This window comes from Neodiprion virginianus, chromosome 3, assembly GCF_021901495.1.
Source record: "Neodiprion virginianus isolate iyNeoVirg1 chromosome 3, iyNeoVirg1.1, whole genome shotgun sequence".
NCBI lineage: Eukaryota > Metazoa > Arthropoda > Insecta > Hymenoptera > Diprionidae > Neodiprion > Neodiprion virginianus.
The window spans coordinates 4,127,511-4,153,983 of NC_060879.1; the positions used below are offsets into that span (position 1 = coordinate 4,127,511).

A 26,473-nucleotide genomic window follows, 5' to 3' on the forward strand; every position below is an offset into this window, starting at 1 on the left:
ATTTGGAAAAAACTTTCGTTCCTTCTTCACATTTTACCTGTGAAGTAAGAAAGAAAAAAATGAAAAAAAATGGAAAAAAAAAAATTTCGAAAAAGAATTCGCGGTCGCCAAATCGCGCACGAAAATTCAACATCCGTTAATACGTGTGGGTCGTAGTAGTTACAAGGTGCGCCAGGCAGCGAGAATATTATTCCCCTGCTGCACAATGCGTAAGTGTAAGGTAACTCGCAGTGACTGCGTCGAGTTATGGACAAGACTGCGGTGCAAAGAGCGCGCGAGTTACGTAAAGCGTATAAGAATTGCGCAATCGGCGGTCGCGGATTAGCGAATATTAAATTACAAAGGCGCTAAAATTTTAGCAACTGTTGTAACACATGCACGAGTATGGTATATGCGTATGTATAATAACATATGGATGTATGTTGAATACAACAACGTGTATACGTGTACGTGTATATCTTTATAATATATTGCAAGCTAGTTGCAGACATTCAAAAGTGCAAATTCACCGCTCATACAGTACCGGGCGTTTATTCGCGCCGAGAGAGAGAGAGAAAGAGAGAGAGAGAGAGATAAAGATAGAGATATTATCGACATACGTACATACGTGTATGTACACGTACGTAATGGATAAGCCTCCGAAGCACGGTTCTTTTGCTTCACTGTTCGGTAAGCGCGAAATCGCCATCTGCAGGGTTAATAAATTGCGGTCTGAGATAAAAATTTATATAATATCTACGTTATACTAGCTCAGCTCCGCTCGTTTATATTTTCAAGTGAAAAACTTTCGGCAAAGCTAACAGACACGTCGATGTATTTTTTGTTTTTTTTTTTAGAACTCATGGATAGCCTTAAAAGTCTTGAAAATAATTTTCCTCCATGATCTCTGTAAGAGTTTACGATCGCCAGCGTTCGCATTTAGGTGTAACTGTGCGAAAACGTAAAGACTTGGTGCACAAATATCGTTATATATTCTAAAACTGTTGATCCGATTGAAACTTTGATATTATAGCCTGAAATTTAGAGCCAGAGGTGGAAGCTGTAAGCACAGAAAAAAATAGAAAATAATCAAAATCGATTCGGTAGTTTTGGAATTATAGACGAATACACGAAATGAGGACAAACACGAGAGACTTTGAGTTTCATACGCGTAAAGATGTTGAGATGTATGAAACTCGTATAACTCGTTACCCATCTCTCTCTCTATCTCTCTCTATATATTATTTATATTTTTCTCTCTTGCTGCATTTAGTGATTAGGCCGCACTTATCACCGGCAATTGTAATTCTCGGTGCAAGATATACGTATTATATACATACATACATATACAATATACATACATATATACCGGAAGAATCTCTTGAAACTTGAAAATGAACCGCGCACGCGCGATTTTTATCAGCCGTTCGCGCAGGCTGGCCAACCCGAGTTTTCAGCCGTCAAACTGTTTCTGCCGGCGATGTGGTTGACACGATTTTTCGAGGTTAGAATCTCAAATAATCGAGTCAGTGACTCGGAAAGGTTTGGGAAGTATTTGTTATCGGGTCGGAAAGTTGATTCTTCGAAGAACGGTCGGAATTCAACGCTTGTGCTTTTTGAAAATTCAAACGTAGACATTTTGCGTAGGTTGGCCGGCCTGCATCGCAGACAAGAATATCGCTGCGGAAAGATTTCGCCGACCAATGAGATCGAATCAATCGGCGCATGCGCGGTTCATTTTCAAGTTTTAAGAGATTGTCCCTGTTTATACGCGTACGTTGCGTGTGTGCAAACTGCACCTCGAATCCGCGATCGCGTGGTCGTCGCCATATTTCGGTTCCGAGGGACGTCGTCGACGCATTAGAGTAGCTTAAAAGAGAAAGGCTGCGCAGCTCGCCGGTTGGATCTGCCTTCTATATATCCCCGATTCGAGCTAACGCCGAGCGAAGCGACGTCTCGCAGGCTCCACGAAATCCCGGCCGCGGACCGAATGGGATGAAAAATAATAACCGCGTTTAATAATTATTCGCCTATCGTTGAGAAGAAATGGCTGAGCGATCGGATGAAATGAAATCTGCATCGCGATTTTATATTTCAAATTCGATTCTAAATTTTTTGACATTTCTTCTTGCAATTGATTATATTACTCGATGGTGTTCGAAAAAGCTCTTTGCGAACTGGCGTTTTAATTACAATCAAACTTTTTGAAATTTTTAAAATTCGTAGTCGATACAATTTTCACGTTCTCAAATTTGAGACGTACTGCAATTAAACGAGCTGCACAGTTTTCGTTATTTTAAAAATTTAGACGTCTACGTCTGTGAAGATATCCGTCACCGCATAATCGTTTGATAAGACGCTACAAAAGCTGTTGTTTAGCAAACCTTGTCGTTCTTTATATATATATATATAGGTATATATGTCCAAACTCTAAATTTATGTGAAAATTTTCGGCACAGCTTCGCAGCTGTGTTTGATTTTTCCTTCGAGTAGGCACCTATATCTCACCTCGAACCTAGAGTACGAGATGAACACTCTCAAATAATACGCTTCTGCATCCTTGGAATACCACAAATGAATTTAATTTCAAGTTGGTACAGCACGACGACGTTGCATACGGTAGGTGAATATTGAATTCGCAAGTAGTGCTGCAGAAGTCGCTTCACATATATACCTATGTATATGTATATATATATATATATATATATATATATATATATATATATATATATATATATATATATATATATATATATATATATATATATATATATATATGTGTGTGTGTGTGTGTGTGTGTACGCGACACGTATAATTATAGGTATAAAGTATCATCGAAAAGGATTGCGAAGCTAGGAAGTCGCCCTGATACTTCTGCATTAGTATCTTGAATGTGCGTCAATATAATTATTTCACCTCCTATAATAATCACACGTATAATGTTGCTACGCGTTGCGTAACTAACGGAGATTGTCACAAAGCGGTTAAATAATTTCAACGGTACGACACAAACTCGCTATATATATATATATACACAGGGAAATTATTATAAATTGTAAAAAAAAAAAAAAAAAAAAAACAGACAAAGACATTGGTAAATTTTTCAGTCTTTGTATTTTCACCTAAATTAATCTGTAGAAACATTGCGATGTGATTATTGTATTTTTTTTTTTTCTTGTCAGGAAATAACCTCGGGCAAAGATAAGTATGTAAAAAATAAAAATAAAAAATCAGCCATCAATCCAAACCTTACCTATACATGTATATATTTTTGTAAACAAAATGTCTATTCAAATACGAAGAGGCATCGTTTGCTCGAGTTGAAAACAATACAATATCCAAACGATGCGTGAATAAATACTTGTCGGAATTGAAGAGAAAGAGAGAAAGAGATGGAAACAATTTGCAGCGTATATATAAAGTGCATCACGTGGAAGGAATAACGAGGTAAAAAATCGAAGGTCTATGCATGCTCGCTTAAAGCGAAAGACCAGAATTATGCATCATGCTGGTATGTACAAGATTATACCAGATTGTACATACATGTATACATACATGTATACATACATATATATATATATATGTATATGCGTGCATACATGCATACACGAGGTATGTGTAACGTGCTAAGCCGCGGTGGAATTTTTGTGCAAGCTATTAGCGTTTAAATTTCAAATCCCAGTGCCAACTGCAGCCTGCATTAAATTGTCTTCTATTAAAAGTGTCATGGCCGAACCTTCTCCCCCTTCCTCTCAATCCCCTTCCCGCCTTTCTTCTCCCCTTCCTCGCCGTCTCATCATCCCGTGTCCGATCGACACAGTCACTTACTACTCGGCCCGTTACTCGACACACACGAATGTTGCAGGCAAACGCGCGGCGGACATTCAAGCTCCAACTTTTCTCCGCTGGCTCTTAGCGAAACGACAAAGGCGAAACGCGCCGAAAAAGCTCACACCTCACCCACCACCACTCTCGTTACTTGCCTGTCGGACTCGAGACTTGATTGATATTACCTCGTTATTTGATCTAAATACTTTTAAAAGATCGATGAGAATCAACTGTACGTAGTTCGGGGTAGAGCTTATATGGAGTCGAAGTAAAAATTCATTATGAAACGTGTAAAATCGGTTCCAAATGGTGAAGAAAGTAATAATAATTCCTTAAATTTTTCACATTCTTATTTTATTCCCACGGTCTTCGTGTATCGAGCGGGAAGTTTCAAACTATATTTAAAAATAAGCTCATTCGCTATATTTTATACTGAATTATATTTCAAGGTTATTTGTTGGCAAAAAAGCCATATCCTCGAATATTCAGTGAGATTCACTCATCTTTTCAGTGATAAAAGAAAAAAAATGATCGTTTTACCAATCGGATGTAATCTGGAAAAAAAAAAAAAAAATTGAAACAAAACACTAGCATTCATTAATCAGCACTGTAATGGAATAACCCACATGTCAGCACTACGTAATATCACATTCAGTGACGTATTTTTGTTTTTTTTTCACTTAATCCGATCGCTTGACATATTGAAATAAAAATTAATTAATGCAGCACACGTTTCTCATGGAATATCCCATTTATGATTTTTTTTTTCACTGAAAAGAAGATGAATTTCACTGAATATTCAAGATTATGGATTTCATTGCCGACGAATCATTGTTTTTCACTATTTGGAACCAATTTATTTAACCGGCTCCATCGTGAATTTTTTTTTTTTTTGACCCCAATATAATATATATATGATAAATCAATTTGAAATGAAAAAAATTTTCACAATTTTCGAGTAAAAAAAAATTAGAAACTATGGTTTAATTATTTTATTTAGTTGAAAGAAAAGAGAATATTTTTCCCTTTGTTCCCCCTTCTTCTGACAAAATAAAACAAATCAAACAATAGTTTACTGATTTTTTTTACTCGAAAATTGAGAAATTTTTATTTTCTCTTTGTCAATTTTAAATTTATTCCGGCACCGTTTCCGATCGATCTAAAAATCTGAAATAGTTCAGGCACTATCTTTTCGTTATTATCTATCGATTCTAGGGGTGGGAAATATAACTTGGAAATTAACGAGCACTCTAAATTATACATGTAACAATCATCTTTACGCAAAAATATTGGATATACCCGAAACTGTAGCTTTTATGCGACATCGTGATAAATTTTAAAAACATCTCTCGATTCGATTTGCAATGAATTTGATTATAGATTCTGGAATAGAAAATCACTCTGACTGATTCAATGATTTAGTATAATCGAATTTTATCAATCAAGGTTTTGGACATTTTTTGAAAAAGATATTGTAAGCGCTGTTCATGTATTGTAAATTTATCCAGTGTTTTGTTTTTCTGTCCTAGTGTACGCGAAATTATTACGAGGTTTCTAAATTTCTATTTCCGATTTCTTCGTACATTTGTGAGTCGATAAGTTTTCATTATTTGGACCGTGACTAATTGGTAGTAATTAAAATTGTTTTCGGTAAATAATTCCCGAGAAATTGGATAATTCTTTTACACGAAAGAGTTGCTAGATTCAAGTTAATCTTATCGGAATTGAGCCTTCAGACGTTGCGAAAATCTGTTAAATAAATAATAACACGCGGTGATACGATTTTGTTCTTATCACTATCTCTTTGATTGGATTTCAACACTTGTTTGCGCAAGTTTCCAAACTGATATGCAGTACAGTTTTACAAGTGAAAATATTTCTCTCGGTATCATAAGTCGAAACATTCCGCAGACGGAAACTGTACGGAATAGAGAAATCATGTCAAGTACGTGTGTAAGACGAGAAGGGAATGGAATTATCGAGGAAATCGAAAAGCAAAAATTTCGTGTGTCAACTACCCGCAGTCGTTAGACTTGCAACGGATATTTCCACCGCATTTTTCGATCACTTCTTTCTGATCAATTAGCCTAATCCCTGAGCCTCCGTACAAGCAATAAGCTAACAGGTGAAACCACAAATCAGGGATAAGAATCGGCGATCCTTCATCCCGCGGAGTGATGAAAAGCACAAAAAGCACAGCTGCTCGATGCGCGTTTACGAATTCAAAGCGGTCGGACTTAATCAATGCGGTTAAAAAAAATAGTGAACCTGAATATCGGCCCGCAGGTTCAGGATCAACCGAGCAAAGAGCAGCTCGGGCGGGGATTTTGCTTGCCACAAACTCTCCTCCTCCAACAAGCACCAGCAGCAGCAGCATCAGCACAGTTTGTATATAGAGCAGAGTCCCAGCTTCCGAAGCCGTCTGACCTTGACCGACAAACTCCACTGCACCGAGCGTTTGCACTCGGCACCGTCGCTCCTCCTGCTGCTGTTGCTGCTGCTGCTGCTTCTACCGCAGATGCAGAAGTGCATTAAACGCGCTGCGCTAACTCAGCGAGTTTGGTTGAGCTAAGCTTCTTTTCACTTGCTGAAACGTCGTTCTCGCTTAATTCCACCCTGGTTTCCCGATCATTTCGGTCAATTTCTCGCACGGCTTGATGATTTCTTGTTGTTTTTTTTTTTTCTTTTTTCTCTGAAATTCGCATTAGCAAGGTTACAACTAAACGATGATTCGACGAAAATTGTGCAAGTTGCAGCATTCCATTCAGCTCAGGTTCCCTGCTGAATGTGATGTAGTTTTCCGACCGTCGAGTGGTCAAGACAATTTCACGGTCTTTGCAGATGCGGTACGAATGGTAAAAAAAAAAAAAAAAAAAAACAAATTCTCGGAAGAGAGGAAAGAAACGGGGATCAATGAAAACTGTTCAAGCAAAGAACGAAATGGCTTTATTTCTTCACTCAAGACTTTATTTTATCATCAGACTAATATTCATTGCAAATACAGTCGAAAATGCGTCTCATGCAGTTCTTTTCCAAAATCTTCGGAACGAGATTCTGGAATCGATTAGATCGTGTGAAAAGCAATCAATCTTTTTTTTTTTGTCTACACTTATGACGTGAGTGCGTGGTTTTTTCGATGTTGATCACAGTTCGCGATGACGATTGAGAACGTTGAAATCGAAGTGACATCAAGCCTGCATCACCTATAACGAAGGTCGGCTTCAAGTCACTGTAAGATCAAGTCAGACTTTGCTGTATTCCGAAATTTCATTCCGACGAAATCGCGGTTATGTTTATTGCGAGGACTCGAATTTGTCCACGGGAAAAGTAACAGAACTTCAATGTTGTTCGTAAGTTTGACTCGAAATCACGGAAGGAGAAATTTTTTTCCGCAGGTTAAAATGCACCTGGAATCGAGTATCCGATCTGTTTAGAGAGTCCGTTTAAATGGTTTTATAGTAAGTTGCGGAACGCTTTGCAGCTTTCAGAGAGGTATTATTACTCTCTTCGCTTCGCGGCAAAACCATAAAATACCGACAAAATTCACACCTACATAGTACAAAGCTTCGTGCTGCATTTTAGACAGCTAGAACGACTCGAGTGTGTGGGTATAATAAAGTACAGAGTGACGCGACTCTACGTCCTTCGACTTTTTGACACCGTCGTGTAGATCTCGTTGCACGCACGCATGCGGGGCTATAGAATTTCATGCAACTCTACGTTATGCATATACGAATACCTCACGTTTCAAATAAGTAAAATTATTCGCATCGTCAACGTGTACGAACCGTTCGTTTCCAATAAAATATAAAATAATTACTTCAATCTTTTTATGAAGTTTCGAGACTCCAAGAATCTGGGATTCAACAAGGCGACGTTACATTAAAAAAGAAGTCTAAAATCATGTACGTATAACGCATATTTATTTCGAATTTTCATTTTGAGTTCGTAATGTATAAAAACTCATCGTTAATTCTGGTGTGGTGATTGAATTGTTCGCATCCCGGATCATTGGAAATAATTTTCCTTTATCATCATCCGCGTCGTAAGTACATTAAATATCGTTACGAACGATCAATTCGAGAAATTGACAACATCAAAATTTCATTGCTTCGAAAGAAAAAAAGAAAAAAATTACTCGAACAATACCCAATTGAGTGATTTAATAATAATAATAATAATAATGATAATAATAATAACAACAACAACAACAAAAATAATAATCGTGGGAAATTTGCTTTCCGGAAAAAATGCAGGCGGGTACAGTGAGAGGTGGTAAGGTATAGGAAAAAAAAACAAAAAAAAACGTTGCGGAGTTAGAGGGAAGGGGAAATAAAGATATGTACACACACTGCGAAGAAAAACGAGGCAAAATTTCAAGGCAGAAGGTAGGTAGGTAGGTAGGTAGGTAGGTAGTCAGAGGTGTTCGTCGTTGTTCGAAAAGGCGGGGGAGTGGGGTTGGCGGTAGGGGGAGGGTCAGGGGGAGGGGGAGAGGGGAGGGGGGGGGAGGGAAGAGAGCGGGTACATTGCACTTATCGGTCGCGTCTCCTCATCTGGCTCTCCGCTGGTATACCTACCTACACACACACACACACACACACACAAAATAGGTAAGATGTACCGTCGCACGAGGCGCCTACTTTTGCGATGTTCTGTACCTACCGTACGTTCCGCGGTTTGAAAATTTCTGCAATTGCACCAAGTGCATGTGTATGTAGAAGAGAAGGCAGGCAAGTAGTAAGAGAGGCGGCCGGCTAGCTGAAACGGTAGGGGGGAGGAGAGGGACAGAAGGATCAGAAGGAGAGAAAGAGAGAGAGAGAGAGCCTCTTGACGCACACACCGCCAGTGGACGCCGCCACTCTTCCATCGGCGTTAGTCCGTCCACGAACGGCTTACACTACTACTTTGCGCAGCGCTGAGGCTTGGCTTGCCTCGTTGAGCCGCAGCGCTGCGCTGCGCTGCGCTGCGCTGCGCTGTGCTGGCTGCTGGAGCTGCGCACGCACACACACACGTGCCCAGCCGGTGAAAACGTACACGTGCAGCGCGGAGGGGAGGAAGCGCAGCGCGGTGGGGAGGGAAATAAGGGGCGTCTAGGGTGGGGCGAGGGAGGGGGGGGGGGGGGGGGGAGAGGAAGGTCTGTCGCAGCGATCATGCCTGCCCGGTTGCATCGCCGGGTGGCGCGGTGGTGGCGCGGTGCAACGACGATAGTGGGGTTGCAGGTTTGCGAGTGTGCCGCGCCGGTGGCGCGCTATCCAACTCGTGGTGAGAGATGCAGTTACGCTAGCGCAACGCGGCCGGTCGCAACTGACAACACTCGCCAGCTCTTGTCGCGGTGCACGCCGCCGCCCGCGCCTCTTCGGCAACCGTGAATTTATTACACGCGCACACATATATATGTATATATATATATATATATATATATATATATATATTTATACACGCTGGTATATACCGTCTATATATATATCTGTACGTACATATACCTATGTATGTATACATGTATATATGTACACCGACCTACGCGAGTAAATATATTATGTGCGTGTGTATACGTATATAAATATTTTTACGCGACGCAAACAAATACGCAGACATATACATGTATATATATATATAGTGCATATAGTGCATATATATATATATATATATATATGTTTATATGTATGTATATGTATATATGTATGCGTAAAGTTTAATAAACGAGTATATTAATAATAATAATTATTAAACATACAAGAACATACGATAATATCAACGTGTATGTGTATATGCATGTTAACTTGGCAGATGAGAAGGTAGAGAAGAAAAATAAAAAATTACCGTACACGGATTGCAATTTTCAATGTTGATAAAAATAAAAATGAACAACGAACAAGGAAGTGGATAAAAACAAAAATTAATGCAAGAAACAAGCTTTTCTTTTCTCACATTCGTTCTGTAATACTTCAAGCACGGTAGTTGTACTGCGGGGAAAAGTATGCGAATATATAAAACGACTTGATAAAAGGAAGGAAAGAAAGATAATAAAATAAAAACTCCCGAGGGAGAGATTGAATCGACGCTGATAAAAAAAAAAAAGAAAACCAAAAAAAAAAACTACAAACAATCGTATTCGTTGCACAAGTTTTATAAGTGACATTGTTAAAACACACGTACATCATATATACAACAGAGTAATCGGGGAAGAACGAGGGAGAGAAAGAGAGAGAGTGATCAGTCGTCGATGTAGGTAGTTCATACCTGGAAAAAGTTATAACAAGTAAAAAAAGAGAAACAACAAAACAAAAATTTGAAATCAAAAAAAAAACCCGAAACCAAATGAAATTGTTAAGAAAAGACCCGATGAGATTCCGCTGAAAAGAAGATGTAACATATTAAAACGACGTTGAAATGAAAGTTTGCGTAAAATAAAGAAAGAAAAAAAAAAAGGAAAAAATTGAGGTGTCGGTAGTTTTGTTTGTTTGTTTGTTTTATTTATTTATTTATTTTTTTTTTTTTGCCATCCCGTGGGGCGGAAACCGGAATCATTTCTTATATACACTGGTAGGGGGTGCAAGGCGTTATATACTTCGGGGGTTGCGTGCGCGTCGGGGGTTTTGAAGTACTCTATCAGTTCTTACCGTTCGTTCGGGTTCTGTTAGATACGGGACAGTGTTTTTTTACCTCCTGAGTATTGAAGTGAATTGCATACGAATACATACGTCTGACGAATATGTTTATACGTACATACATATACGTGTATAAAACGTAAGCGATTAGTTTGTTACATCGAAATTTAGTGAGTTGAAATATTTGCGTAGATTCTGTGACGAGCGGAAAAATCATCCGGACAAGTGTAATTCGTAAATAATAAAACATGTTCGTGATCAGTTTCTTCAAGATGATTGATTAAAAGTTCCTCCTACAAGCAGCGCTGGAATCTCGAGATCGATCTACATTTTTGGCTGACAAACAGTGAGTAGTGAAAAAATATCTTATCGCGCATCGTCGATTAGCCCGTAAAAATTGCCGTTCCGCACGTTTTCAGTATAAGTAATATGAAAAAAAATAAAAAAAAAAAAATCCACGCGACGGCCTCAAGGTCTTCCCGATCCTTGGACAATTTTTTACCAAAATCTGCGATCCGATGTACGTATGTTTAGTAAAAATCCACTCGACGCGTCGAATTTTCAGCGGATCTGCAAGCTCGCGCGTCGGCTGGATCAAGCGTCGAAAATTCACTTTTGCGTTGGCGCCTCGAGAGCATATAAAGTGACATTACAGAGCTGTAGTGCGATGCATCATCGCGAGCACCAAAATGGCCGAAATAGCCGACACGCGTGGCGTGTTTTTCACGAGATGGTAGCCGAGGGATAGCAGATACGAATAATTGTCAATGTCGTTAAGTACGGTTTCTCAGCTGCTCCATTCTCGTACTCGTTGTCTCTTCTCCGATCCCTTATCAATGTTTTGTCTACGTTGCAGCTCGTTGTGCCACCTCCTTCACTTTAAAATCTTGTTGTCAGTGAATTCTGTACAATTCTATTCGCGCAAAGTCAGGACCATTGCGGTTCGCAAAAACGACGACGCTCATCCGTCTTCGAAGACCTTTGAAAACGCAAAAATTTCAACCTGTCTTAATCGGCTGATTCACTTACGCTTTTTTGAAAATCCAACTTTACCGCCAATTGTGTAAGGGACGAACTTCGCGGGGTTTTTACCCAAGTTTTGAATGCCACGTGGGGGTCGCGCGTTACTGTGACGTCACGACCCTGCGCTCTGCGGAAACAGGTCGCCATCGTCGCGTCGTGCCTGTGAACATCATCGAATTCCAAAAATTTAAGCGAAGGGCTTTCGAATTCTGTGCTCGCTTTTAGTGCCCGTTCAACATCGCGAAAACCTTCTCAAACTTTTCGATACTCGTACAAATATTCACGCTTCACAAGTTCAAGGATGTTTTGTCGGCAGCTCTGCAGTTTGTACCGTGAAGTTCACTGAGATTTTAGTAACCGGGAAATGAGTTTCCCTTTTTTTGTTATCATTTGAAAGCTGAATAACCGATCGGATAAACTGACTTCTATCGATGAACCGAGCCGAGATTTCGTCGCAAAGAGTACTTCCGAATTTTTCTCGTACTTTCTTTGTTCTCTTTTGCTTTGAGGAAACTTTGTGCAAGAGTCACGTATCAAGTTTTCTGTTCTCGTTCGCTTGTCCATCGTCATTTCAGTAAAAATTCTCAAATAAAAATAGCCAAGATGACAGTTGAAAGAGCACAACATTTTCTACGGTAAAGAGAGCAACCTGAAGTCGTGTCTGAAAATAGGTTTCAACTTATTTTTCAACTGCTTCGAAACTTTCGGTGACAAAAATACCTCAAATTAACCCTAGAACGGTAATGTTACTTTTTTTTTACTGTTCCGGAAAGGGGGGGGGGGAGGAAAAAAACGCCCCAATCTTGTGAATTCCATATCTCGGGTACATCGTATCGTTGAGAGTTCTATAGGGTCTCGTTCTCTCCTTTTTTTAACAGAGAATCACGTGGGCTGAAAAATATTTTCCACGAATTCCAAAAAAAGTGGACAACAATCAGTAGGCGAAATATAAAAACATGAGATCTTCTCTTGCGGCGGGAAATTTACATTCGCCTGGGGTGTTTTAGGGTTAATTTTTTTTTTTTTTTTTATTTGCAAATTACGAATTAACAACGCGGTGATAACGAGAAGAGCGAATTCGCGAATGATGGTGATGGTCGTCGGTTACTTTCACGGTGCATGGAGTTGATTCTACACTAGGGTTAAAAGAATTTGAATAGATCGCGGAACCACTGTGCAACAGCGAAGGAAGGCTGTGAACGAAGAGAGGAAAGAAGAGAGTTCGAGGTGCAGCCACCGCATGCATTATACGTGGACATGTCAGGCGCGTGTATCGAGATGGTTGCGTTACATGGGAAGAGTCGGCGAAGAGTCGTCTAGTGCTGATCTGAATCGGGGTCAAACCGAATTTTCTACTTTAACCTACTGGATATACGGCGTGAATTTAGCTTTCTAAAACCTCCATCCATATTAGAATTTAAACAGCGCTAACCGGCGCTCCGCACGGAAACAGACGCCTGATTCGAGCGTCTTTTCATTTACCGAAGAAGTCAGTCTTAGTCCTCGCCGAATGCTGTAGTTCCAACACGGGGAAGTAAAAGTATCGAAGATAATAACGAGGATCAGTTTTTGCGTCAACTTTCGGATCATGACAGATCGTCCAAAGCCACCGAACGTTTTTTGATTATCCGACAATCGGTTCGGGACAAAGTTCGGAATCATCAAACTTCAGACGAACCATTAAATCGAATGTCTAAATTCCAAACGGCCAAGACTTGGAACTTTAACAACCTTCCTGTATACCCCGATGTGTTTACTGCACGTGTGAAGCTTATGGCAACATTCATGAAGTATCGACCATTCGGAATTTGGACGTTCGATGTTACGGTCTGAGCCTGAGCTTCAATATTCGGAACTTTGACCTGCACCGAAGCCAAGAATCACCCAAAAGTGTCATTTTCACGATGACCATGATAAGGACGGCTGTCTTTCCGAGCATTCTGCTCGACCCGACTCGCGTACACACCGAAGTCTTCATCCGCACGCGTGCATCGAGACCCCCATAGTCCGAGGCACCAAAGAGAAGTCTGTGCCAGCCACAGTCCGTGATTAATCCGTTGTGCGGTATGGCATTGTGTGGCATTACGTGCTTTCCAGCGTCTGTATAGCTCTTGACCTCCGATCTACCAGCATGTGCAACGCGTAACGGCAACGGCACCAAGCTCACATGAGCTTTCAGGGATGGACCGAGTCCACGTTATTCCAACCACGTACGGAAACAACGACTTGTTGCCGAAAATCTGCCGGGCTAGTTTGCTCTCGACATTGTTTCCACGGTTGGTCTCGATTCTTGTGCTCTTGTTGAATGTTTTAAAGCAAATCCATGACCATCGGGCGATATTTCACATTTGCTTTATTGGGTTTTCAAAACCGTTTTGTTACGGGAACAGAAACGACGTCGGTGGCAACGAATTATTGTTGAGCAGTCGCTAATGGCAGTTGGTCAGTCTGTTCGTAGCGTTGGGATATTTTGAAAATGTGGCAAACCACTTTGCTTCAAAATTTGATAGTTAATTATCTCGAAACCACACCCAGCTCAATCCATCGCGTTCGTATATTTTCTAAGAAAAATATAATTTGCTTTGAAAAATACAGAGGGGGGGGGGGGGGGGGAACCTTTCCACGCAGAGTTGTTTTCTTGTTATTTATCTGTGGTTAGAAGTGCTGACATTCGATCCTACATGGTGTCAGTTATTAGAACACCGCGTACCGATTCGTTAGAAAAATTCTTTCCATTGTAAAATCCCCGTTGGAAGAACAACGCTGTTTGCACGTAGTGTTGTTTTCCCGATAACGAAATTATTTGAGGAGGAATTTTTTTATCTTTTAATTTTTTTTTTCTACGCCATAGCCGATGAGACGAGGAAGAATAATAAACACAATTTCTGCACGAAGTGTCGATCCTCTCTATCAACTCACGACTTTCAATCCAACACTACCGAACATGGTTGAGAAATTAATTTTTCCCCTTACATTCTGCAGTATCGAAAGTGCACAAAAAATTGCCTAGCGCATAATTTACGAGCCTGGATAAGACAAGCACTGCTAATAGCAACGCGGGAAAAGTAAGGAGGCAAGTAGCGAGCATGGAGTCTCGAACCACATCCAACCAAGGGAGTAAAGGTCAGTTTCACTGGAACCTCTAGTGTCGTACATTGGTTTGTAGGTGTATCTCACAACCAACCACACGCATACACAACGACTTATCGATCGTCATACCGAATTGGCAATCGTCCTTTTCCAACGTAGGTGCGGTTAACGTTCCCATTTACCATTCTTGCATAAAAATTCTCCTCTTCAGTCGTCACACCGAGCGTGTCGTTCGTTCTGATCGTTATCTCCCGGTTCACAGATTTTCAGACAAGTTGGTGTCGGATGATTTCACGAAAATCGTCGCGCGTGCTTCCCTAAGAAAATCGCATCCACCTAGCACAAAATTCAGCTTGCATATGGAGCAAATAACTGCAGCGTTGCGAGTAATACCGGGAGTATTTAACATAGGTGACATTCAAGATTCGTATGGACAAACGTCCCGGCGAGACCGTGTAAAGATAGAAAAGAGAAACGATGGAGAGAGAGAGAGAGTGAGAGAGGGAGAGAGAGAAGGGGGGGGGGGGCGGCTCATCCGGCACTGGGGGGCACCGGGGGCACGCTAGACAGTAGCTAACAAAATGGCCGACAGATTTAGAGTTATGTAACTCGTGTGCAGTCTGCAGGCTGGATATGTATATATATATATATACAATTTTTACTTATATATATATGTATGTATATGTGCAGTGCCAAACATGAACGCTCGCTTATAACTCGACGTTGCCATTCGCAGGGTCAACCGAAAGGCGTCAAGCCTCGTAGTTCAATTGCGACGTTAAATTTTCACCACCTAGAAGCTTCGGAAGCTCTTGACTTTGCCGATAATTTGCGAGACCTGGACCAACTTGAGCTTTCGTCAGAGCTTCACCGTCTCGCACGGAGTTGTAAGAAAAATTTTCCACCTCGACTTTACGACGTCCAACGTCATTCGTTTTTTAAACCTCCAAATTGTTGAGGTTGATTGTCGAAATGTAGGTTGTCGAGACGGGCCAATTTCAAAAGCTACATAACTGACACCGTGATATATATATATATATATACACACACATTATTCTGTGAGATATTTTACAACGAAATTTTTCTCATTGTATTTATTATAGTAGCGATCAAAGTTGAGATGATCGGCAGTGTGAAAAGAAGCCAGTAAATCGGGGGAAACAATCATTAAATACTCGTGTGTGTATATATATATACATATGAACATTGACGAAAGTGTAACGTTGCGATGTGTTAACGCAGTGTTTATATGAACAAGGTGCAAAGTTCATGGGCAAGCGGGGAGCTTGCGAGCTTGCGACTTTGCATAAGTATAGACTCCGACTTGTACCGTATATCTGCTTAATAAGACCAGCATGTAGAGAGGTACCGCTAGATCTGGACTGGTAATCTGGCATAATGTGTGTGTGTGTGTGTGTGTGTGTGTATAAATAAACATACATACAATAGTATAATATATCATAACTTACATCACGGTATTGGTATTATACATGGAAATATGCACGTACAATAATGCGCTTGTAGGTATAAAACTCAAAGCAATCAGGCTACGCACAATATGCCTGTGTAATAATGTTGTGTGATATGCGATTGTGAGAAACGTGTATTTTTTATATTTATATATATATGTATAAGAGAGTATTGCGAACTTTTAACGGATCAACAACTGCCGCAGGGCAATGCAATGCTCTCCGTTGTGCAGGTTCATCATTCCCTGTCAGATATCTGGGTTACCACCCATCGTTGTCTTCAATTTTCTTCAATATTACACGAGCGATTTTTTTCTTACGAAAGAATTCCAAGATTGAGAATAAAATTTGAATCGGTCACCGTTCGCTGGTCTCTGAAATATATTGAGCCGCTTTTTTTATTTTATTTTTTTTTTTTCAACTAGATTCATCCAAAATCTTGTAATTCAAAAATTGGTTTATCGTAAAATTGACCAAAGGCGGTGAAGTCACTCGTTTGTAATTGATGCAGAAAAAACGTGTTTAACGAATGTTGTTCAAACGCTAATATATAGTTCGTAACGATCATGAGCTTTAATGGAACATTCGAAATCGAAACGATTGTCTCAAAGCTAAGTTTTCGTACTCTTGGTGAGAGGAAAAATAAAAAAAAATAAATAAAAAAATTCAAGTACAAGCAGCGGCAGCTGTCATATTTTGTATACTTAGACTCGTGTTAAATGCTAGTCTGTCTTCAGATTATTTTATCTATTCGTTTGGTATTTTCATCTTTTACGTGAAAAACTTTTACACCTTTCGTGAGTCGGATGTGAAAATAGAAAAATGGATTCTAAAAAAACTGTACGTAGAAATCGTCGCGGATGTAAGTTTTCAATTGTTTATTTCGGTCCTTCTTTAAACAAATTTTATCCAGAATGTGATGAAATCTTGAACGGTATTTATATTTTTCTATTTTTATTTTTGCAGTGATATTTTTTCATCCGCGTTTTTATTATTTCTTTTTCTCACAAAACATTCCTGCATCTTAAAATTGGAATTGAGATGTTACGCGGAACGAATGTGTAGAAAACAGTGACTAAAATTCATTTCAGTATCGTGATAAGCCAATTTCTCACAATCGAAAATCTATATTTAAATTCCCGTCGCTGTTTTTTGTTTTCCTTTTGCGCGTGAACGAAGAATGAGACATCATTGTCCGAAATTTTTTACGTATTGCATAATAACAACCGATACATTATGTAACATTTTGCATATTTGTATTATCTAAACAGCTGTGCAAATTTAAACTCTGTGTTACGTTAACGAGAAAGCTTGCGATTCGCAGAGTGGTTTTTTTTTCGAGAAGGCGAGCCCTCAAATAAATGAACCTCCAATTGTGTTTCGATATTTGCGAGGCGAGTACCCGCGACACATTTTTTTTTTTTTTTTTTTCCATGCAATTCACTGATTCGATTTTTTCTAGAATACCAAGCCTGAAGAAAAAAAACCAAAAAAAAAAATAAATAAATCAATGAAATTTCAGCGTCTAGAAAAAAATAAAAGCAAAAATTAACAAATACAATACAGGTATAAACGAGCTCATAGATCTCAAGTTGCGACATTATTTTTTTGAGGAGAGGCAGGAGAAAGGAGAAAGAAAAAACAAATACAAAGAGCAATGTTATTCCGACTTTTGGAAGAATGTTTTTGAATAATACGGTAGGAACACTCGTCAGTTTGTTGCATTCTTGTGTGTTTTTACAGCTTTCGATAATGTTCAAATAAAATCTTCGAAATTATATACACGGTGTTAAAGGTTACGTATACCTGTATAATAGACGACAGATTGTACTCGGTAAGTCGTAATAATATGAAAATTTTTTTGTAACCAAAATTGAAAATTTAAACATTTGTATTTATAAAATGAATTTAGATGTCACCTAAGATCAATTTTAATCGGATTAATTTAATTATTTATTTACTAACCGTAATAAATAAATTTCTATCGATTCAAGTATCTTTCCGTATAAAATAGAACTGGCAGTAACGCATCTAACAGCTGTATTTTGCTTGTTGTCAGTGTTTAGTTGAATTTCATTTATAAATTTACAAAATGGGTAATTAAACAATTCAATTTCGACGCAACGGACAATTTGGAAAAAAAGAATAATATACATTATATGAATTTTCAATCACTTGGATTAAAATATCTACAAAATTACACGTAACAAAATATTTTTTATAATCCATGGGTAACGTACGAGAATTGGTTAATACAAATGACACTTTTTTTTGTATTTTGATCGTCAACAGTTGCGATTGAATATTGCATAAAAATATCCAATCTTTTATAATTAATCGCACAAAAACTGCAGGTCAGATCTTTCTCAAAATATTATCTCACTAGAATTTATTAGCGATTAACAACATGTCAAAAACACTGAGTTTTACATTGACATTACTCTAATGTCCGAACGGCCTTAACGGGCCGAATGAATTGACGTTATGCCGTGTAATATACAGACGTGCAATTCAACCCGTCGCGCGGTTGAAAATTTAGCCTAGTTTCACCGCTGGAGATTCTCTTCAACTTTCCGCAACGATCAATCGACCCTCGGTGGATAGCAACGGCTATAAATATAAACAATAATGTAAATTGGGTTAACGAGACGAATTTCACGTCTCGTTGTACTTCTTTGCGTAAACGTAGAACTCTACGATTGGCAAAATATCTCTCATTTCACTGAAACAAGATCTGCGAGAATTGAAACATATTTTACTCAACTATACTACGACCCATTTAACAATCCGCTTCAATTCTCAAGATAATAAAGAACGTTAGCCCGAGAAAAAATTGAGCGGGGGGGAAGCGACGAGAGATAAATTAAACAAAATGAAGAAGAATCTGTACAGAAATGAAAATAAAATCCATACTTCTTATCGTGAGAACGTGAGAAAACAATAGGGGAAGAAACAAACTCGGCGAAAAACAACTCGAATATAATTTCTCAATAATCGTTGGGTCTTATCTTGTTAGGAATATTTTAATTGCCAATTAGGAATTAATGCATATTGCGTTATACGAAAATATATGTTTAACGAACGATTGTCATTAACGGTTATAAAAATCTTTGATAAATCTCGCGCAAGGATCGGTTTCTTTGGGAAAATAGATTCGGTGAAAAATTTTAACGGAATATTTATAAAATACTACGGATTTTCTTCCTTTGTCACGTGCTCCGAGAATAAATCTATGCAATGATTACGAGAATATTAGGGAGTCGATAGCTGCGTTACGTAAAATCAACAATTTGGCCGCTAATTGTGAACGATATAAACGAATGTAAAGGAGCGTCGAATCGACTTGCCGCTCATTGATACGGCACTGGAAAATGTAGAATCTAGGATCTAGAATATAGGAATATGTAATCGGACGGGTCTTGAGTGTACAAAGCGCGAAGCACAGATGACGGCCAAACTGGGAATGAGGACATTTACTGGCGTAAAGTACCCACTGTGCGTCCACTGCACTGGTGGTGCAGCTGGGAGCTTAGAACGCGTGTGCATTTCCACATATTTAACACACACACACGCACACATGATATGCAACGTGACTCATACTAACGGGCTTAAAAACATTTTCTCGCAATATCGTTGCGCGATGGAAAGCAAAGATCGCTCGAAATCTGCATATGTGTCTCCAGCAAATTGTGATTTCGAACTCGAACGTGAATTTCGTTTCGATCGAGGAACGAAAGTTTTTCTCACGAATCGTTTAGAGCTGATTAATTTTATTCGAAAATTGTAGCTACGAATTATCAAAAATAATAAAAAGAAAAGAAAAATAATAAAAAAAAAACACAACAAAATGGAAGTTTCGATGCGGTTTTAAACATCGAACAAAGAATTTCGTACGCCCGCGATTTTATTTTACATGCTCAAAACGACCATTTTTTTTTTTTTTTTTTGTCAATTATTAATGAGCAGGAAGCGTGAAGCCGTTTCACAGGATCAACCTCGTTAATGTATTTTTCGCTTCTTGCGTTTTTTATTTTATTTATTTTTTTCAACGGAATGTAAAACATTTTTTTGAAAGTACGTTTCTGTTGCGTAAAATTGTAGTCTTATTTCAATTGACCATGATAGATTATTTCGTCGTCGTTAAATATACAGCAACAGATGGATGAAGAAGGAAAAATGATTAGTAAATATGAAAGGCCGCTAATTGTATAATTCGCCGCAAACCGCAGATGATAAAGTACTATAGCCATAAATGTCTTGGAAACAGGAAAATCTTTGGCTATCAAATAAGCCTCGTTAGTTTCCTCAGCTGCAATCGTAAACGAAATTGATATTTTTATAACAATTTGTATGCTTTTTTTATCGGGAAAAAAATTTTACACCGCCTTTACGGTGAATAACGATGAATTTTTTAACTCGCGTTACGCAAACATATCACAAGTGAATTGTAAAACAAAAAAAAAACAAAAAGTACAATCGTTACAATAAATTTAACTCGTGTATTTTTACCCAGTGTGAAACGTTAATTCCTACTTTAGACTTTATACTCCGATCTGTCTACAGTTTCCCCCTCCCATAAAAAAAAAAAGAAGTCGACTTGAAAGGCTTCGGTCAAAAAGTAAAATGTGAGGGAGAAGAATCAGAAGGAGGGTTCGTAAGGGTTGAAAAATAGATTAAACTAATCGGTGTTTCTTTTATTCCAACTGTAATTTCTCGAGGACGATGATTGATGAAAAAAATAGGGGATAACAATAAATAAATAAAAAAAAAACACATTTATTTACCGGGACAATCGTTGATACGAATTTTCGAGGTTGAAATCTCAAATAATCGAGGAAATGACTCGGAAAGGTTTGGAAAGCATTTGTTATCGGGTCGCAAAATTGATTCTTCAAAGAACGGTCGGAATTCAACGCTTGTGCTCTTTGAAAATTCAAACGTATACATCTTGCGTAGGTTGGCCGGCCTGCATCGCGGACAAGAATATCGCGGCGGGAAGATTTCGCCGACCAATGAGATTCAATCATTTGACGCATGCGCGGTTCATTTTCAAGTCTCAAGAGACTGTCCCGGTATTTTCGTAATTTGAGGTTAAGCCTGAATTTCATCGACGCCACTTCTCACTGTGTAATATACAAGCTGACAGCAGTAATATCGCAAACCGATTTGAGACGCGAATTAAAAATTACTTAGGGACAACGTGTCGGCTAATAACTCATGTATAAAGCCGATGCGGTGCAACGATTGCGTGTGTTAGTCTACCACAGCACAATGTGCATTATTCCCCCTTCGCGTAAGGCTTGTAGTAGAAGGTACGTTACATCCACCTGCATTTATACCAAGTCTGTGTGTAAGTTTGCACGCGTACCTTTATAAGTAGGTGCAATATATGAGCGTTGCCGTGTGCTCGATGAAAATCGATCGGGTAAAACTCACGACCTAGTTTCAAATTTGTCTCAAAGTATCCTGTCATTATTCACAACTGTATGAACCCACCGTCTTCGATAGCTGTGTACCTACTAATGTGCGTTATGCAAACAGCCGCTTGGAATACCTTTTTTCTAAATAATTTTTTTTTTTTTTTTTCCACTTTTCATAAACTCCGGTGATATGAGAAAAGCTTGGGTTTCGGTCGGAAATCATTGTTTGCAATTTCGACGGATGTTTGCGTTTTCGAACCTCTGGAAACCAAAGAACAGACTTTTATAAAAATGTCCGTACGTCGGTCTGTTCAGAAAAATTTGAAACTTACAGGATTTTACAATCAAATAACGGACATGAATAATTGGCGTGTTCCGTTTAATTTCATCTTACGGTTCTACCGGCAATAAATCGATTTTCAATGTTTTACCGATAAACATGTATTTACTCTCAAGAAACTTTTATGTTTTTCCCCGTTTACATATATATATATATATATATATATATATATATATATATTTTTTTTAAGAAAACATTGTATAAATTTTTTTTGTTTTTCAGAAACTTTTTTCTTCCTCATTTTTCTTTCACAATTTTTTCATACGGCTGCCAAGTCCTGTGAGTTTCAGATTTTTCACCCGGCCAATTTCAAGATCATAGCGGAAGTTTGTATTCCCTTATGGTTGTGATGAAAATTATCGCAAAAAAACTTTTTTTCACCGTGTTTTTTGTTTTGTTTTGTTTTACCTTTTTTAAAATTTATCCAAGGATTTAAGGATTTTTATCTTGCAATTCAAGGAGGATAAGGCATGATAGCTTATAAATGTGTCAATTTAAAAAATCCTCAATTTACGATTGTCCCGTAAACAAATCAATAGAAAATATTGATTCTCGAAACAAAAGTTCATGTATTCACCCGGTGTACAAAAGTGTGAAAGTAAATTAAATTGTGACGAGAAAATGTTGCGTGTAATTGCATAATTATTCATACCAAGATGGGAGTATTAAAAATTGATAGGAAATGGCTGCAGACTAGATGTAAAGTTAAATTAAGAACTGCAAGACTGCAGCGAATTTTAATAATATGCGGAATAATTATTATTCAGTCAGTCGGTAGTAGTAGTGGTAGTTAGTATTTGAATATTTAACGTTAGACAAACACACGTAAAAATGGGGTACAAGGTATACATATAATATAATGAAATAGCGTAAAACTTCATCTAAAATGGAAAATTTCCTCGACGCGAGTTCTAATATTTTGTATTTTCATTGCGTTTTCATTTTACTTTTCTACTCTCATTATTCATACATCCCTCTAATTAACTCACCCATGTAAATAACGAGCCTTGATACTCGCCGCGGCGAGTTTGTCGTTTGATATTTTTCGAAAGGTGAAAACGGGAAGTTTTGTTGCCGAGTCTGCAGGGGATGCGATAGGGGTGACGGATATCGGGGTGAGGAAAGAAAGTAAATGAAAAAAAAATTCACCTCACCTGCCCAGAGAAAAGTCTCGTCGCTTCTGCAAAGCCAGACGAGACTCGGAACGTTTACGCTCTCTGATTTTGCTTTCGTCCCTAGACGAATTCTTTTTTTTTTTTATTTTTGTTGTTTTTTTCCCCCATTTCCGTTGCTTCGCCCTTACCTCGAATTCTGTTCTTATTTCAAAGTGAAATACACCGATACGTGCAAAATGACAATATTTTTACGAAGAAAATAAAAATACCTGTCAATCTTCGGAATTGTCCAATTTCAACGAACTATTGATGTAAAGAATATGTCGACTTTGAAAATGATTAGTTTTACACTAAAATTACTTGTTCAGATCAATGCTAAAGATTCAACTATCGTATACCTATAAATTCAAGTTTTTTACGCCAGTTGAAAATCATCGTTAAAGAGTTTTTTTTAATTTATTCATTTAAAATAAAAAAGAAAAAAGCAAAAAGAAAGAAAAATAGAGAAAGGACGGTTAACTGATCGTTCAACTTCCGGATGGCTCAAGTCAGGCGAAGGAAAAGGAGACTATGTACATACATACCGAGTCGTATGCTCGAGAGTAGAAGTGCTAAGGGAAGAAAGTGTTTGCCCCTTGAAGTTGGCCGTTGGATATACATGCAGAGGCTCGCAATAGCAAACAGAGTTCTAGGTGGCGTTTAACACTTTGTAGAAGCAATTGGCGAGCTGCTCGTATTATATCTACGAGTACGTACGTGCATCGACTTTTTTAAACCTAGGCTGGAACCGCGAGCTTTTTACAATCGCAATTAATCAAGCCGGCAAGGTCGGAGTCAAGACTCAACTGACAATGAGTCGTTAAATCGTGCAGTGTCTACCTCCTTATTTTCTCCGCTTCGTACGCGTGGTCAACGCTGCGTAGACACGTATGAAATTACCGAGTGCACATGATACGGGATATCGTACGTGAGGAATTATCAAAATACACTGAGAGAAATTTTTAGTTCCGGTTAACGCCCGGTCCTTGACTATTTTCATTTTTTACCACAATCGACAAAATATTGTTCTAGGTAGAAAATGAAAATTAAGTTTTCTAGCCGTTACCGGAAAGTCTGGTATCCGTTACTATTCTTTCTCATTACGATCGCTGTTGCTATATTTTCTTGCAACTGTTGCGAAAATTTATCGCTTGTGCAAGAATAAATCGACGTCAAAGCCTTGTTTAACTAAAAGAGTAGAGTAAACCTCAGAAACTGATTTTGCGTTGCGATTACCAAAAAAGGATCGACGATAGCGCAGAATGGTTTCGCGCACCTCGTTTTTAGTAATTGCAACAATATTCAAACAGTTTTTTTTTTAACGATACCTGTTTTACTCAATATTTCTAGTTACTACATATAACTGATGGAATTGTTCTCAGTGTACAAGTGCGAACCGTCATTGATTGCTTTATTCTGCAAAATAATTAGGTTTTCGAATCGGATCAAGTTTATTGTACCGATTAAGCGAAAATCTATTTCTTCGAGCTTTTGTGTGATGATTGGGAAGAAATTTTTTACGGGTTTGTTGTCCCGGAAATAGCGAAATATAAACTAATAAAAATGGGGGGGGTTAAAATTACGAAAGAGAGAAAAGTCGTTTTAATGCAACGAATGATCAGCGTGTCGAAATTGGGATTTTCGATAAATTGTTCGGTAGAATAACCGCTATTTCGAAAGTTTATTTAACCGAACGCTCTTTTATACGAAAATGTGTTTTCAAAAAACGCACGAGTCTGAGATTTAAAAGTCGATTTTTTGACTGTTCGGTATTTGCGCAATTCGATATTTTGCCTTTCGTAATCTTACCCGATCTCAAAAAAAGAAATTTTGGTATAAATTTATTTACACATTTCTATGTTCTCAATGTTTAATTTTTGCACAAGATAGGTTTTCGTATTTATGGTGTTTCTGCGATTTTAACTGTCGGTAATTTGACCGTCGAAATTTCGACCCGTCGACTTTTTTGGTCTTTCGCACATTGTATCCCAATCGATGAAAATCGATTTGAGTAATAATTCATTGACGGTAAGAAATTTCGTTGCAATTATGACTAGAATATTGTTGCAACTTTAGATGTCGTGCATTTGGAACATCAAAGCGAAAAAACTGCAATGTGTAAACAAACTAAATTTTCTGTTCCTTATCGTCTTATAGTTTAACAGATAATCCAAGCTGCTTATTAACGGATCGATTTTTTACTCGTTATAGTTCGATCTGTGAATTGTTTCAGAAGAAAATGAGCGACAGTTTCTTGATCTTAAGAAAAATGATAAGGATTCAAATAGCAATTTAAAAACGAATTACATACATTTTACTTGAAAGTTAGTCCTAAAAATTAGTAATCTGTTGTCTTTCTTTTTTACACGATACCGGTTGAAACCGATTCATTACACGAGGTAACTCAAGCCTGAATAACAATCGGTTAAAGTTGAATTCAAATCAAAGGAACAACTAAAAATCAGTTTGCAGGAAGCGTTGAAGTTGAAGAAAAAAAAAAAACATGTAACATAATTCAAAAATATATTACACACGCGAATAAACAATCCTTGTCTCGTCTCGTCTGTGTAAATCTAATTTTCTAATTTTAATAAAATACGGTACAAAACGATGATGAAACAAAGTACCAGGAAAGGCGAGGGCGTCGAGGGACGGAGATTTTTTACGTGGGTGCGGAAAACGTGGAGGAGGTTGGAAGCGAAGAAAGAGAGGATCAGAGGAAGAGTACAGAGAGAGAGAGAGAGAGAGAGAGAGAGAGAGAGAGAGCGCAGTGGCAAGGGGGTTCCGAAGGTAATATCGTACTCATATTTTAGGTTGTGAAAAGGAGGCGGGGGGGGGGGGGGGAGGATTTGAGGGGCGGACGAGACGACGAAACAAAAAAGAATCGGCGAAAATAAAAGTCCAACTCTGTAACCACCCCTTGCTCCCTTCACCCCCCTCCCCCCCTCCTCCTCGCGTCTTCCGCGGGGTTGGTCGGAGGGTGGATGGGGGAATAGTTACCCCCGCTATTTCGCGGAGAGAAGCCCCTGATGCAGCCCGATGCAGGCTGGTGGCTTTTCTCCGCACCCTCTCTCCTCACCCACCCTACCGCCCTCCGATTCCCTGAATCCCTGCTGAATTCCCCTGGCGTAACCCTCCCCCATCCCCCCCTTCCTTCACCCTTCCGCTTTCTGATACCCCGACGTGCCCTTCCCCCCCCCCCCCCCCCCTTCCCCCCCTGCCCCTCCATCCTTCCGTACCGAACTGCACCCTCTGCACCATCCGCCTTCGCGAGCTCGATGCTATTTCAGAAATTTTTTGAATATCCGATCAATATACAACAAGGGGGTGATGCTTGGCCGCGGCGCGCGCTGTGCGCGGTAAGCGAAAACGAGAAAAAAAAAAAATAAAAATAAATAAAAAAATAAAAAAAAAAAATAGAGACGAAAACGGGGAGGAGGGAAGGGGGAGGAGAGAAGAAGGTTCGTTATGTACCTAATACTCGGAATGTTGAATGAAAGGGGAAGAAATCGAGGGATAAAATATTAACCCTGGAACAGCGATGGTATTTTTGATGTTTTGT

The 26,473-nt window shown here is 38.7% G+C and overlaps 1 protein-coding gene and 1 long non-coding RNA gene across 9 annotated transcripts in view; one reads left to right on the forward strand and one right to left on the reverse strand.

The window, feature by feature from the left end:
• The window catches only part of LOC124300675 (mushroom body large-type Kenyon cell-specific protein 1-like), a 98,199-nt gene that overhangs the window by 17,253 nt on the left and 54,473 nt on the right, over nt 1-26,473 (forward strand). For 5 of the 8 annotated variants that reach the window (XM_046754990.1, XM_046754987.1, XM_046754986.1 and 2 more), the window contains exon 1: nt 9,499-10,761. The exons of 1 other annotated variant lie outside the window; for it this stretch is intronic. The gene's annotated coding sequence lies outside the window, so the exon portion shown is untranslated. Of the gene's footprint in view, nt 1-9,097; nt 9,173-9,498; nt 10,762-26,473 lie in introns of those variants that run through there. 2 more of the 8 variants (XM_046754981.1, XM_046754982.1) reach the window with 2 other exon arrangements.
• Nucleotides 6,856-8,734, reverse strand: LOC124300676 (uncharacterized). Its single transcript, XR_006907281.1, has 2 exons — nt 8,470-8,734; nt 6,856-7,010 (listed from the first exon to the last, which is right to left on the reverse strand). It is a non-coding gene; the product is annotated as an uncharacterized LOC124300676 (long non-coding RNA).